Raw genomic sequence first — 15,173 nt, 5'->3', positions numbered from 1 at the left:
GTAACTGACTTCTTTCACTTACCATAATATTTTCAAGATTCATGCATGTTATAGAATTGTGTCAGTACTTAATGTTTTATTGTTCAACAGTCTTCTACTGTATGGATAGAACATTTTATCTATCTATTTGATTATGCACATTAGATGGTTTTCACTTTCTACTTTTTTTAAAAGATTGATTGATTTGAAAGGCATAGTAACAGAAGAGAGGGAGAGAGATCTTCTATCCATTGGTTTATTCCCCAGACGGCTACAACAGCCAGGGCTGGGCGATGCTGAAGCAAGGTGGGTTGCAGGGCTCGAGCACTTGGGCTGCTTTGCTGGTGTGTTACCAGGAAGCTGGATCAGAAGTGGAGCAGCCAGGAATCAAACCGATGCTCATATGGGGGCGAGGCAGTGACTTATTCCGCTGCCACTGACCACAAGCGTGGCTTCTGTTTTTTGATTGCCATGAATACTACTGCTATGCATATTCATACACAAGTTTTGTTGTCAAGTTTCTTGGAATCTAGGAGTTGAATGACTGAGTCATATAGTCAGTCTACATTTAACATTTTTAAATTCTGAGGAAATTCTAAGCTATTTGCAAAATAGCTGCACAACTTTACATTTTCATCAGCAATATACAAAAATTCCAATTTTTCCACATCTTGCCAACACTGTTCACATATGTGTGTGTATGTTTGTATAAGCATGTGTCTGTCTGTATATATCCTAATAGGTGTGAAGTGGCATCTTGTTTTGGTTTTGGCTTGCATTTCCCTATGACTAATGATGTTGAGCAGCATGGAGCTATGAACGGGAACTCCATGCACAGGGTCTTTGACACTTCAGGTCTATGGTATGTAGCACTAGCCATACCTGCTTATCAATTGTAAGCTTGAGCCATTCATTTCACTCACCCAATAAGTAATTAAAACCATCCAGTTACAAATACAAATGGGTGACATGAGATATGCCCTCAGGAACCCTAAGCTGCTTACGAAAATCCCACAATACAAATTCAAGTAGAGGAAAGAGATGCCTTTTTCTCTTCCCTTTGAGCATATACAGCCTCAGTGGTGTGTGGGACCATTAAGACCAACTCAGTAGCTGATGTCTGACTCCCTCTGATTAAACCCTGTCCATCCTCTCCTCTGGCTCAAGCTTTATGGGCTCACGTGGAGGCCCGTATTCCACTGGGGAGCAACTTTAGTCTTTGGAAGGTCACCTTCTAATTTTACAAAGTTACTGCCCTGTCAAGTGGGATTTGCTTTTTCATTTGTTCCCCCATAGTGTTTGTGTGTATAGATAGATAGATACAGATAGATATATTCTTATACCATTCATGTTTGTCTGAATCTTTTCCCATTATTTTCCCTTTCTATATATTTACTCATTTATTTTATCAAATTTTTAATGTTTTCCACTTATTACTATCATTTTAAGTTATTAAATATTTAACATAATTTTTAGTTGTTGCTATATATTCTCTAGTACAATCCCAAATTACTGAGTATTCAGGTTGCTTTCAAAATAACATTATTTTCAAACAATGCAAAAAACAATCCATAAATACCCTTATTTGCATCAACATTTATTCCTCAACTACAAAACTTAGACTGGGACTTGCCAGGTACGTTTGTTTCTAAGCACATGATACACAGTGCATGGTATATGATATGTGATACATGCACATGATGCATGGTGCGTGGTACCGACTGCCTAGCAGTGGGGAGGAGCGTCAGCCTCCTCACACACTTACTGACTCTGCATGTTACTATTTTAAAGTGTTGACCAATTCTGGATTCACATTTTATCAGTGACTCATAAGAAGAAAGAAATCTCAAAAGTTTCTGATATATTGATGTAAAGTTAAATAACAAACTATTCCTCATGTCTCAAACATCTCAGAGTTTGATGTTATTTTTATGCCTTATATGAAGTGCTGGTTTATTTTTGCTTCACAGAGTCAATTGCTATTCAAAGAAAACATTTCAAATGAAGCACAGTAAAGAAGCAACCAGTGACATATAGACTTACAGAGGCTGGATGACTGCTCCAGCGGGGCCATACTGATGTGGTCACCCAGCGGTAGCAGCTATAGAATTCCTGAAAGTCAATTTTGTCAGTGAATCTCGAGTTGCTTGTTCCTTGGTGAAAGGCCTCATGATAAACAATTCACAAAGGATTGCTATTTACAATGGATCTGCCCATTTACTAATTTCCTGTGACCTGCCTCCCTGACATAGACCAGGCTGCCCATGATGTTTGCCTGGGTATATTTTCTCTTGCATGAGGCTTGGAACACAGAAAATACTCAATAAAGGCCAACCATTATTGTTATAACTTCATAATTATTATTCTAGTACAATAGACAAATTAATATATGTATTCCCACCCTTATTCACATATATTATTATATAATATATAATGCAATATATTATAGTACAGTGCTTTGCTGTTGTCTCCCCTTTACTGAGAACACTGTGATTTTTAAGGTGGCTCTCAGCCTTTTGGGGTCAAGAATCTAATCTAATTGAGAATCTAATGAAATCCATAGACAGTTTCAAAAGAGACAAATAAAGAAAGGTCCATATGTATTTCAGGAGTAAGAACTGTGTCCTTAAGCTCACGACAGCCCCTCTCTTTCCCATTCTAGAGGAAGAATGCTCAGACTTGAGCATTACTGGGTTAAAAGCGAGATGTACTTGAAGTTCACAGTCAGCTACCATGTTGGAGGATTGGTCTGGGATACCCATTCTAGGTTTTTTCCTTTCATTTTGCTCTGTACCCCTCTTATCTTCTTTATTTTTTAAAAAATATTTTATTTGAGAGGTAGAGTTACAGATAGAGAGGGGGGAGACAGGGCTTCCATCTGCTTGTTCACTCTCCAAATGGCTGCAATGGCTGGAGCTGAGCTGATCCGAAATCAGGAGCCAGGAGCTTTTTCCGGGTCTCCCACATGAGTGCAGGGGCCCAAGCACTTGGGCCGTCTTCCAGGCAGATTAGCAGGGAGGTGAATTGGAAGTAGAGCAGCTAGGACTTTAATCACTGCAGGCCAGGGCTTTAACCCTCTGTGCCACAGAGCTGGCCCCTCTTCTTTCTTTCTTTCTTTCTTTTTTTTTTTAAGCTTTATTTTATTTATTTGGAAGGCAGTTACAGAGAGAGAGGGAAAGACACACAGACAGAGGTCTTCCATCTACTGGTTCACTCCCCAGATGGCAGCAACTGCCAGAGCTGGGTCAGGCTGAAGCTTCTTCCAGGCCTCCCATGTGGGTACAGGGGCCCAAGTTTTGGGCCATCCTCCACTCTTTCCCAGGCACATTAGCAGGGAGCTAGATCAGAAGGGGAGCAGCTAGGACTCAAACCGATGCCCATATGATTGTCTGCTGCCCCACAATGCCAGCCCCTCTCTTATCTTCTTTCTTGGAAACGCCCTCCTCTCAGAAAGCCAAGGAATCTGAGGCCCAGGCTGCCTGGATTAAGGCATGAACAGCTTTCACCCCACCTGATTCACTGCTCTCCTTCCCTTCCATGATTCCAGCATTCACATGGGTGTATACTCTACCTGACATCTTGGCCTCTCACTTCCTCGGGCTCCCTACACCCAACAACCTAATCCTCCAACCCACCTTGCCATCCATGGTCATATCAGGGCTGTGTGATGGGAGTCACTGCCCACCGCTGAGATTCTGACCTCCAGAGTCCCATTCTGAGGACACCCCCCTCCATCTGGATCCCCTTCTCTGGGACTCCAAGCAGTTCTTGGACTTCATCAAGAATTCCCCCACCCACAGACTCTCATTTTCTCAACTATAACCTGCTATCCATGTCCTCAGACCCTTCCCTTTTCCCAGCTTAAAGTTCTGTTTAAAGTTACAAGCACCTGTGAGAAGTAAACATTTGGTTCATTTTCAAATAAGATGTTTAGCTGTGAGTAGACAACTGGCTGGCATAACAGCTTGCAGACATGTGGCTAGCCAGTGTGACAGCTAGATTACAGGTACCTGAAAGTTCTCTGCCAAACAGGACGTTAAAGTCCAGAACAGCTAAAGTGAATACCAGGAAGATTATAACCCCATACTATTCAGCCAGTGAGGAACTGGGGGAGGGACCTGTGTGTTAGGAAACACATAGCTTGTTTTAAACTACTCTGGGTGTGCTGGCCCCCCAGGTGCCGGTCTTGCAAGATGGTTAATAAAGTCTCACTTTCACTACCTTCCTGAGTCTGAGTCCATCCTTTGAGTGGTAGGTAAGGCTGTTTCTCACAGTACTCTCATAATACCCTGAAAACCCTGGCCCTTCTCTCCCTGAGGTTCCCTTGTTGTACTCATTAGGAAAGCCTAATGAGTACACCCAACCATCTGCCCACTTGGCTTGCACTAGAGCAGCTGACTGTTGGTCATCAGATCTTCTTCATGTCCATTAGTCTTTAAATTCATGGCTCCATATCTCATTTGGGTGCTGAGCATGACTGAACAATTCTGTTTCTGGAAATGTTCTCTTTCCTACCTTCAAAAGACTATTTCACATCTTCTGTCTTTTCACACCTTCTCCAATCTCACACCTCTCTCCAATCTCAACTGTGCCAACCCTTACCTACATTTTTTTTTTTCCATAAGATGAAAAATAAAAGCAGATAAGGACCACCTTTCGGTATCCCCAATGTGAGTGACCTTCTAGTTCTATGGACCAAATGTCTTTGTTCAAGGCAAACACTATGCCATAAAAGTTCCTGTCTTAGAAGACAAAAAACAAAACACCATTTTGGCTGTGTAGGACTTTCCAGCCCAGACTAGTTTCTGTACTGTCCGTCCTCACAAAGCTCCTTGAGTTGGCCACGATTTCTGACTTGCTCTTCTACCTCACATTGTCTCCTGGGTTGATTTTCCCTGAGATTCCTCTTGCTGAAGTCACTAATGGCTTCCATGTTGTCAGACATAATGGTTATGTCTCTGTTTCTATTCTACTTGAGTATCTGAATAGTAATAGACCTATTGTCTCCTTCTTTAAGTACTTTCTTATTTGGCTTGTAGAGCAAAACAATTTCTAGGTTTTCCTTCTTCAGTGAAATTTATTCTTAGGTCCTATGCCAGTTCTTCTCCTGCTCAACCCTTAGTGCTGGCAGGCCAAGGTATTGGTCCCAGGGCTCTCCTTTTCCGTGCACACACACTCACACCCTAGTCCTGCAGCATCAAACACCATTTACGAACTTGCAAGAGTGGTTGGGAAACTAACAGGCAGAGCTAAGTGTAGGAGGATGATGCATATGATTTAATTTTTATTAAATAAGAACTTCATATTAAGAAAAATTAACATTTAAATAATTATGTGAGAGGGAAATACATTTCTGTCTTGTCTAGGCCACAGTTTATGTGGGTTCCTTCTTGCGTACAGCCAAGCTTAATCCTGAAGGAGGTTCAGGTTGTGTTTACAGGGCAGGAAGGGGGTAACTTCTAGTGTTAGGGTTCTGGGAAGGCAGGAGGGATAGGATCCCAAGCCCCAGTGGAGGAACCGATCTTTGGGAGGAGAAAAGGAACATCCTCTATTGGCACAGCGGAGAGGAGAGAATCAGTGATGATACAGAAGACATGTGAGTTTGGCGAGAAGCCAAGACTATCTTACGTGAGGGCTTCATGTTGTCTATAAAATAGGAGGCAAGGTTCTCTATTCCAAGAGCGGAAGTGGGCAGGGGAACCTAGGGGAAGGGACTGGAGGCTTAGAGGAAGTGATGGTTTGGAACAATTTTTGCTACTAGTGAAGTGCAAATTGCCCAGAGAAAAGCCAGCTGGTAATAACAGATGTATAGGGTGGAGTACAGCAGGTGTGAGTAGTGACTTTCTTGGTTCAAATCCTAGCTGTGAGAGCAGGAATTAACCTTGGTGGTTAAGATGCCTATGTCCCACATAGGAGGACCTGGGTTCCATTCCCAGCTCTGGCTCCTGATTCCAGTTTTCTGCCAATGCAGACCCTGGGAGGAAGTGGTGATGGTCAAGAAACTATATCCCGCCACCCACATGGGAGACCTGGATGGAGTTCCTGAAAACCATCTTCAACCCCCTGGGCTGTTATGAGCATTTGTGGAGCAAAGCAGTGAATAGAGATGTCTCCGCTTCTCTGTGTGTGTCTTTCTCTCTCTGCCTCTCAAAATTTTTTTAAAGATTTATTTATTTATTTGAAAGGCAAGGTTAGAGAGAGAGAGAGAGAGAGAGAAAGCCTTCCATCTACTAGTTCACTCCCCAAATGGCTGCAATGGCCAGAGCTGGGCTGATCCAAAGCCAGAAGCTGCTTCCGGGTCTCCCATGTGGGTGCAGGGGCCCAAGGACTCAGACCATCTTCTATTGCTTTTGCAAGCCATAGCAGAAAGCTAGATCAGAAGTGGAGCAGGGGTCAGCACTGTTGCATAGTACATAAATCCTCCACCTGTGGTGCTGGCATCACATATGGGTGCCGGTTCTACTCCTCTTCCAATCCAGCTCTTTGCTATGGCCTGGGAAAGCAGTAGAAGATGACCCAAGTGCTTGGGCCCCTGCACCCAAGTGGGAGACCTGGAAGAAGCTGCTGGCTCCTGGCTTTGGATCTGCACAGCTCTGACTATTGCAGCCATTTGGGAGTGAACCAGTGGATAGAAGTCCTTTCCCTTTCTCTGTGTCTCTCCCTCTGTAACTCTACCTCTCAAATAAATAAATAAAATCTTTAAAAAAAAGTGGAGCAATCAGGACCTGAACCAGCACCCATATGGGATGCCAGCACTGCAGATGGCAGCTTTACTTGCTACACCACAGCACTGCCCCTCTCTCAAATAAATTTAATAAATTTAAAAATCAAAGGCATTTTAACTGCTTTAGGTGATCACATGATTATTAATAATTTTAGTATTATTCTGAAACTATTCTGTATATAATGAATAAATAATTACATTATATTCTTAGAAACCAAGATTTTCAATTTAAGAGAAAAGTAATACAAAAATAAAATCAAAGAAATTAAATGAAAACTTTATCATTCATTCTAAATGTGAGATGAATAAACACATAATGGTCTTTCTCCTAAAAAAGAAAAGAAAAATGACTATCTTAGCTTTGACCACTATAAAAGCTTAGAAATGATAATCAACTTAGAAACAATATCTTCATATGCCTAGGCTATGGCCTGTAAATACCACTTTCTGTTAAAGAGGGTTAGAAATCCAGGCTCCTAGGGGCTGGCGCTGTGGCGCAGTGGGTTAACATCCTGGCCTGAAGCGCCAGCATCCCATATGGGCGCTGGTTCAAGATCCGGCTGCTCCACTTCTGATCCAGCTCTCTGCTATGGCCTGGAAAAGCAGTGGAAGATGGCCCAAGTCCTTGGGCCCCTCACCCACATGGGAACCCTGGAAGAAGCTCCTGGCATCGGATCAGCTCAGCTCTGGCCATTGTGGCCAATTGGGGAATGAACCAGGGGATGGAGGACCTCTCTCTCTCTCTCTCTCTGCCTCTCCTCTCTCTGTGTAACTCTGACTTTTAAATAAATAAATAAATCTTTAAAAAAAAAAATCCAGGCTCCTGGGAAAAGTGGCTGATTCTCCGTCTGGGGTAGAAATATGTAAAATGAGCCTGGAACAGGCTCCATCATACCAGCAAACAAAGAAACCACGAAAGATAAATAGGACTGGGTGTCTCAGAGCTCCATAGACTAGAAGTCAGCCTAAGGAGGTTCCTGTTATCAAAGATGTAAAGATTTCAGCTTCACAAAGAATAGCAAGTGTAGTATATCAAATATATTAAAAAACCTTGGTTCACAGTGATTTAAAAAATTATCTATTCATTTGAAAGGCAGAGTGACAGAGAGAGAGAGAAAGAGAATCTTCCATCCACTGGTTCACTCTCCAAGTGTCCACAACAGCCAAGGCTGGGCCAGGCTAAAAGCAGGAATGAGGAGCTCCATCAGGGTCTCCCACATGGGTTGCAGGAACCCAAGTACTTGGACCATCATCTGCTGCATCCCAGGTGCATTTGTAGCAAGCTGGATCTGAAGGGCGGAGTAGCCAAGACCTTATCCTAGGCACTTCAGTTGGGCTGTGGGCATCCCAAGTGACAGATTAGCCCACTGTGTTACAATGCCTGCCTCTCAGAGTTGTTGTTGTTTTAAATCCTCATAGGTCATCTTTGAAAGATGCTAGGCAAACAACTAACTCCTTAGATCCATGGTTATAAAGCAACACTCCTAATCAGCACATTTCATGACTTGACCCGCAGTCTGTATAGAACTGGTACATTTCTGATTTCAATGCAGTAGCTCAGGCTGCTATAAACTGATGCTGTTGGGCCAACATTATGGCATAACAGGTACAGCCACTATGCCTGCAATGCCAGCATCCATATGGGTGCTGGTTTGTGTCCTGGCTGCTCTACTTCTAATCCATAGCCTGCTAAAGGCCTGAGAAAAGCACTGAGAGATGGCCAAGTACTTGGGCCCCTACAACCCGCGTGGGAGACATGGATGAAGCACCTCACTCCTGTGTGGCTACTTTGGGAGTGAACCAGTGGATGGAAGATCTCTCTGTTTTGCTCTCTCTCTGTAACTCTCTCAAATGAAATTTTAAAAATACAAAAACAAAAAACAAACTGATGCTCTCAATCGTCACTGCCGAGAGACTCAGAGTTGCCTTGAGAAAACCTAAAATGCTCTGCTCTTCATCTGTTGAGAATTTAATGCCTCAACAGGGAGCATCAGCAGATTATTTTTCCCCTCTGGAAGATTAGTGCCCTGGGTGGGTTTTAGAGTGCTGGCGGTCAGAGCTCTCATGTGACATCTTCAGAGGGTGACAAACTTTAAATGTGGAATCTAGTAAAACCTGCATATGTCTCCCTTTGCAAAAGACTTTGAATCAGTCCCAGTCTACTCTTTCTGATCACCCAATGACATCTTTATAGGTTTAAGTTTTAGAATGCACGTGGAGTTGTAAAACAGACCTTATGTGAACCAAACATCTTCTAATTTGGCATTCCAGAAGCTTCCTTGGGATGGATTATGCACTTTATGAATATATCTGTCTACCAGGAGTAGGGAGTCTGCTTGAAATAACCGTAGCCATTTTGGTTATAACCATCCTCCTGCCCTTCAGGTGACCCTGGAGGTCATCCCAAGCCCCATGGTGTAAACAAAGTCATTAAGACATCCTGACATTCTTACCTGATGCTCTTCTCTGACACCTGGCATGTGTCTTAGGAATGTTTAAAATTTCTTGGAAAAGTCCAGTGCACTCTGATTACCACAGGTCACCTTTAGCTATGAATTTTTTTTTCCTCTGCCTCGTGGTGCAGAGATTCGTATGTCTCCAGCTGCCGGAGATCCACCTCCATCCATAAGTCCCCTGTAAGGGACACTTCGTGTGATCCTGAGTATGTCCTCTTTGTTCAGTCTCCGCATCTTCCTCCTTTGCTGTCTTGGCTCTTGTACATCAGGTTTTCCCAAAACATGAGGGCACACATAATAATATTGACCACTGAGACCATAAACTATGATATATATGAGATATTCCTAAAATTATTACATTAATATGTCAACCACACTATCATACTGAATTCTTCTCTATGAAAGCTTTCATCTTGTTATGCTTTGTGGTTACTATAAAGCTATGTGGTGCCTGTTGAACTTCAGCATCGTTCACCCTTCATGTCCAATTCACGAAGATGTATCAACTCTACTTTGTACATCTCTCTTGACTCTGTCTGCTTTATGGTCTCCCATTACCACCGGACTCTAGCCCGAATTACCGCCTCAGCTTCCTATCAAGTCTCCTTACCTCAGTTTTACCCCTACAATCTTTCCTCTGAGAAATAAGCCTTTGTTGTTATATGACACTGAGATTTTAGAGTAATTTGTTCTGCAACTTAACTTGACCTAAGTAAACTAATACCTAGCCTCTATGCTATTTGTCTGACAGGTTGAGATGGAGACAGTGAAAGAGAGGGATATAAATAGAAAACTTCCATCCAATGGTTCACTTCCCAAACGCCTGCAAGAACGGAGTCTTGGTCAAAGCTGGGCCAGGTTGAAGCCAGGAGCAAGGAGGCTGGAACTCAATCCGGGTATCTCATGTGGGTGCCAGAATCACCTCTGCCTCCCAGGGTGCACGAGAGCAGGAAATGGGAACTGGAAGTGGAGCTGGCACTCGACTCAGGCACTTCCAGAATGGGATGTGGGTGTCCCAGGTGGCGTCTTACCTGCTGTGCCACGTTCTTTCAGCTCCTTGGATGTGTCACACATACTTCTTTGGGCCTTTCCCTCCTCTTCTCTTTCCCGGCTGAGTTGTCCCTAGCCCTCCTCAGCCTTCAGATCTCTCTAGGTTTCATCTCCTCTGGAAATCTCCCTGATTCCCCACGTCTGGCTTGTGTGCCCATCCTGTGCATTCTGGGACACCCTGCACTTCCCCCGTACAAGCACTTACTACGGAATGATCTGTGGTCTCTTCTCCTCCGCGGCAAGCTTGGTCAGGGCAGACTGACTTTACTCCCCTTCTCATTACTGTATTCTCAAGCCTGTCACAGGGTAGACACCATAAATGGGTCAAATAATAACTCGGTTTTTTTTTTTTTTTTGACAGGCAGAGTGGACAGTGAGAGAGAGAGACAGAGAGAAAGGTCTTCCTTTTGCCGTTGGTTCACCCTCCAATGGCCACCGCGGTAGGTGCGCTGCGGCCTGCGCACCGCGCTGATCCGATGGCAGGAGCCAGGTGCTTATCCTGGTCTCCCATGAGGTGCAGGGCCCAAGGACTTGGGCCATCCTCCACTGCACTCCCTGGCCACAGCAGAGAGCTGGCCTGGAAGAGGGGCAACCGAATAACTCTGTTTTTGAAATATGAAGATTTGGTCATATTATGTGTCAGGAAAAGGTATTGAAGGCAGGGGAAAAAAAGCAGACAGGTTTGGTCTGATCCAATCTGTGCTTTCCTGTCTCCACACTGATGTAAATTTTTACAGGCTCTGCGAGCCTCATGTATGAAGAATGAGTAGCTATAAACTACTAGGTGTGACTGGAGCTTCCCGAGACGAAGGAACGCGGTGCATTATTCTCTCTGTACGTGTCTCAACAGCACCTGAGAACAGCATGCAGGTCAGCTCTCACGATTGCAGCATTTCCTGTTCCAAGGCAGACTTGCGGCGAGCTCTCAGAACGGCTGTGTAGGATGATGCGTTCCACAACCCTTGTCTGAGTCACCTGGATATTCCTCTACCCCTCCCTGCCATGAAGCAGCATGCACAGTGAGCATTTACTGGAAGCACCACGTGTGATGTCCACGTGACCTACCGTGTATAGGTAATGTTTTCTGTGCCCCCGTACTTGAAAGATCATCATAAAATCACACTGGTGGAGACTTTTTGTGAAGGGAAAAGAAACAGTTTAGGTTCATTAGACTGGCTCTGGTGGGACCTCACAGGAAACGTGAACCTGGGCTTGTTATTAAAGAGCATCGAGTGGGGAGGAGCCTCACGAGACCTGTATGGTTCTGAGGTTTTGACTTCTTAGTCCTGAAAGGTGAAGGGTTGATATTTAATGTCTAATAGGATTCATCTACCCTCCTAACACACATGCAGAAATGAGTTGCAACTCACTAGGCTTGGCATCAAAAATGAATCATCCTGGCAGGCGCCATGGCTTAACAGGCTAATCCTCTGCCTTGTGGCGCCGGCACACCGGGTTCTAGTCCCGGTTGGGGCACCGGATTCTGTCCCGGTTGCCCCTCTTCCAGGCCAGCTCTCTGCTGTGGCCCAGGAAGGCAGTGGAGGATGGCCCAAGTGCTTGGGCCCTGCACCCGCATGGGAGACCAGGAGAAGCACCTGGCTCCTGGCTTCAGATCAGCGAGATGCGCTGGCCGCAGCGGCCATTGGAGGGTGAACCAATGGCAAAAAGGAAGACCTTTCTCTCTCTCTCTCTCTCACTATCCACTCTGCCTGTCAAAAAAAAAAAAAAATCATCCCACACTTCAGGTTAACTAATTTTCCTAAAGCAACAATAAAAATACGAACATGCACAGCAAAAGTTTAAAGCGTTTGTGAAAACTGAGGGAAGCTGAGCAGGCCACCGTATCCGCCTGAGTTCCTTCTGAGGTGTGCAGAACACTGGAATGCTAGGAACACTAAAAACCATCCCTTGATTCAAAGCCAAAGGGACGTGGGTTTAGACCTAACATAGAGCTTGCAGACTCTGTACCATCTGGGTTTAAATTCCTATTGTGCCACTACCTACCTGTATGGCCTCCGACAAGTTGCTTATTTACCTAACATGTTTCTTCATTAGTACAATGAAGATAAAATGCCTACTTTATAAGATTACAGTGAGAATTAAACATGACAATATTTATAAAATGCTTTGCATAATACCTAGCCAGAGAGAGCCTAATTAAATGGCAATTATGGGGGCCAGCATTGTGGCGTAGCAGGTTAAGCAGCCACCTGTGATGCCAGCATCCCATATGGGCACCGGTTCAAGATCCAGCCCGCAGCTAATGCACCTGAGAAAGCAGAAAATGGCCCAAAGTAGTTGGGCACCCACACCCCCACGGGAGCCCCAGATGAAGCTCCTGCCTTCAGCTTGGCCCAGCCCTGCCTGGCCATTGTGGCCATTTGGGAAGTAAACCAGCATATGGAAGCTCTCTCTGTGTGTATCTTCTCTCTCTCTCTCTCTCTCTCTCTGTAATTCTGCCTTTTAAATAAATAAATCTTAATATGAATTACCATGCTTGATTTATTTATATCTCTGTACCTATTGGTGAATAAACATTCTTACGTGGCTTTGAACATTTTTCTTAGACTTATTTATTTATTTGAAAGGCAGAGTTACAGAGAGGCAGAGAGAGAGAGAGAGAGAGAGGTCTTCCATTTGCTGGTTCACTCCCCAGATGGCTGCAGCAGCCAGAGCTGCATTGATCTGAAGCCAAGAGCCAGGAGCTTCTTCCAGGGTCTCCTACACAAGTGCAGGGGCCCAAGGACTTGGGCCATCTTCCACTGCTTTCCCAGGCCATAGCAGAGAGCTGGATCGGAAGTGGAGCAGCCAGGACTCAAACTGGTACCCATATGGGATGCCGGCAATGCAAGCAGTGGCTTTACCTGCTATGCCACAGTGCCAGCCTCTCAAACATTTTTAAGAATTGATTATAGTCTAGTTCATACAGAAAATCTCAAGAAACTTTGAAGAATCAATGTTATATTAATTCTCTAGCCATAGTACAATAAATGTATAAGTAAAATATATGTATATAATTATACAGTTTTTAGGTTAAATACTTTAGTTCATTTTTTTAAAAAGAGATTTATTTCTTTGAAAGTCGGAGTTACACAAAGAGAGAAGAGGCAGAGAGAGAGAGAGAGGTCTTCCATCTGCTGGTTCACTCCCCAGATGGCCACAATGGCCAGAGCTATGCCAATCTGAAGCCAGGAGCCAGGAGTTTCCTCGAGGTCTCCCATGTGGGTGCAGGTGCCCAAGGACTTGGGCCATCTTCCACTGCTTTCCCAGGCCATAGCAGAGAGCTGGATTGGAAGTGGAGCAGCTGGGACTCAAACCAGTGCCCATATGGGAAGTCGGCATGCAGGTGGCCTCTTTATCCACTATGCCACAGTGCCAGCCCCTACTTTAGTTCATTTCTAAAAAAAAATTATTTGAGCGGGACAGAGACCAGGAGAGGAAGCTCACATCTACTGATTTACTCCCCCAAATGCCCAGAATGCCAGCGTTGGGCCAGGCTGAGGCCAGGAGTAAGGAACTCAATCCAGGCCTCCCACATGGGCGGCAGGGACAGTCGAGCTATTATTGCTGCCTCCTAGGGTCTGCATTAGCAAGAAGGTAAAGTCAGGATCCAGAGCTGGGTATCGAACTTAAATGCTCTGATACAGGCTGCAGGTATCTTAACTGGGCAGGCCAAATGCCTGCCCCTACCTCATTGTTTAAAGAAGGGTAACAGAATTTTTTTTAAAGATTTATTTATTTATTTGAAAGTCGGAGTTACACAGAGAAGGGGGGGGGGTCCTCTATCCGCGAGTTTACTCCCCAGATGGCCGCAATTTTTAAAAATATCTGGGAAAGCAGTAGGAGATGGCCCAAGTCCTTGGGCCCCTGCACCCACGTGGGAGACCTCTTGGCTTCTGGCTTCAGATCAGCACAGCTCCCACCGTTGCGGCCAACTGGGGAATGAACCAACGGATGAAAGACCTCTCTCTCTCTCTCTCTCTCTGCCTCTTCTCTCTGTGTAACTCCGACTTTCAAATAAATAAATAAATAAATAATCTCCTCCAGGCCTAGATAATGTTATAGGAAGTTCTGCCAACCCTTCAGCAAGCAGATCATTTCGATGTTAGACACTGTTCCAGAGAACGGGGTGAGAAAGGGGAAATATTTGCAGACTCATTCTTTGATGCTTGGAGAGCATGAGAAAGGAAAATCATGGAACTGCAGGTCAATCTCACTTACAAACTTAACTCTTAAGATCCTAACCAAAATGTCCAAGTAAAACATCAGAGATTATAAAAACAAGCAAACAAAAAGACCGCCATGGCCCGATTAGGTTTACCTCAGGAAAGTAAACGTGCTAAACATTCGAAAAACCTGAAAAACCGATTCTTCAGGTTGACAGATGAGGATGGATGAAAGTTTTGCTGATCTTAACAAATCAGAGAAAAGAACCTGACGAAATGCAGCGCTCACTCATGATAAAACTTCTGGCGAACTCAGAATGAGAGAACTTCCTGAACCGAGAAAGAACACTCCGGAAACCCGGCACACGCGTCGCTCCCATGAGGAAACTCCAAGCCCCGAGACGGGGCCAGCCAGGACGGGCCGCCGTCACCGGCGCTCCCCGCACCGGAGCTAGCACAGCCGCGGCGCGGCGCACTGTCCACCCGGAGCGCCGCAGCCACCGCGGCCTTAGAGCCGGAGTGCTCGGCTCTACGCAAGATCTGACACTCGACTGTGTTTTCATAAGCAAACAAGTTTTAAGATTACCTAGAAGGACGTCACTTATAATAATAGTAATATAATCCGCCATGAATCCAGAATAAATCTAGAGGTGGGCCAGGGCCTGGTGGGAACGGAAACACGGCACTGACATCGCCGCCACAACCCAGGGAACCACGAGGCCCGAGGCAGGGAGCGGAGAGCGAGGGCCGCGGACACGCGCAGGGGCTGAGCAGCAGCCGGCCGCGAGGCCCGGGAGG

The 15,173-nt window shown here is 45.0% G+C and overlaps 1 long non-coding RNA gene across 2 annotated transcripts in view; it reads left to right on the top strand.

The window, feature by feature from the left end:
* LOC133773976 (uncharacterized) overlaps positions 1-11,373 on the top strand; it is a 74,396-nt gene extending 63,023 nt beyond the window's left edge. The window contains exon 3 of one of the 2 annotated variants that reach the window (XR_009867985.1): positions 11,060-11,373. This is a non-coding gene — a long non-coding RNA (uncharacterized LOC133773976). Of the gene's footprint in view, positions 1-9,910; positions 9,996-11,059 lie in introns of those variants that run through there. The other variant, XR_009867986.1, reaches the window with a different exon arrangement.
* The last annotated feature ends 3,800 nt before the right edge of the window (positions 11,374-15,173 follow it).

The sequence above is a fragment of the Lepus europaeus genome, chromosome 14 (genome assembly GCF_033115175.1).
Source record: "Lepus europaeus isolate LE1 chromosome 14, mLepTim1.pri, whole genome shotgun sequence".
NCBI lineage: Eukaryota > Metazoa > Chordata > Mammalia > Lagomorpha > Leporidae > Lepus > Lepus europaeus.
Note: the sequence above shows the minus strand (reverse complement) of the source record. Positions and strands in the feature narration are given on the sequence as shown.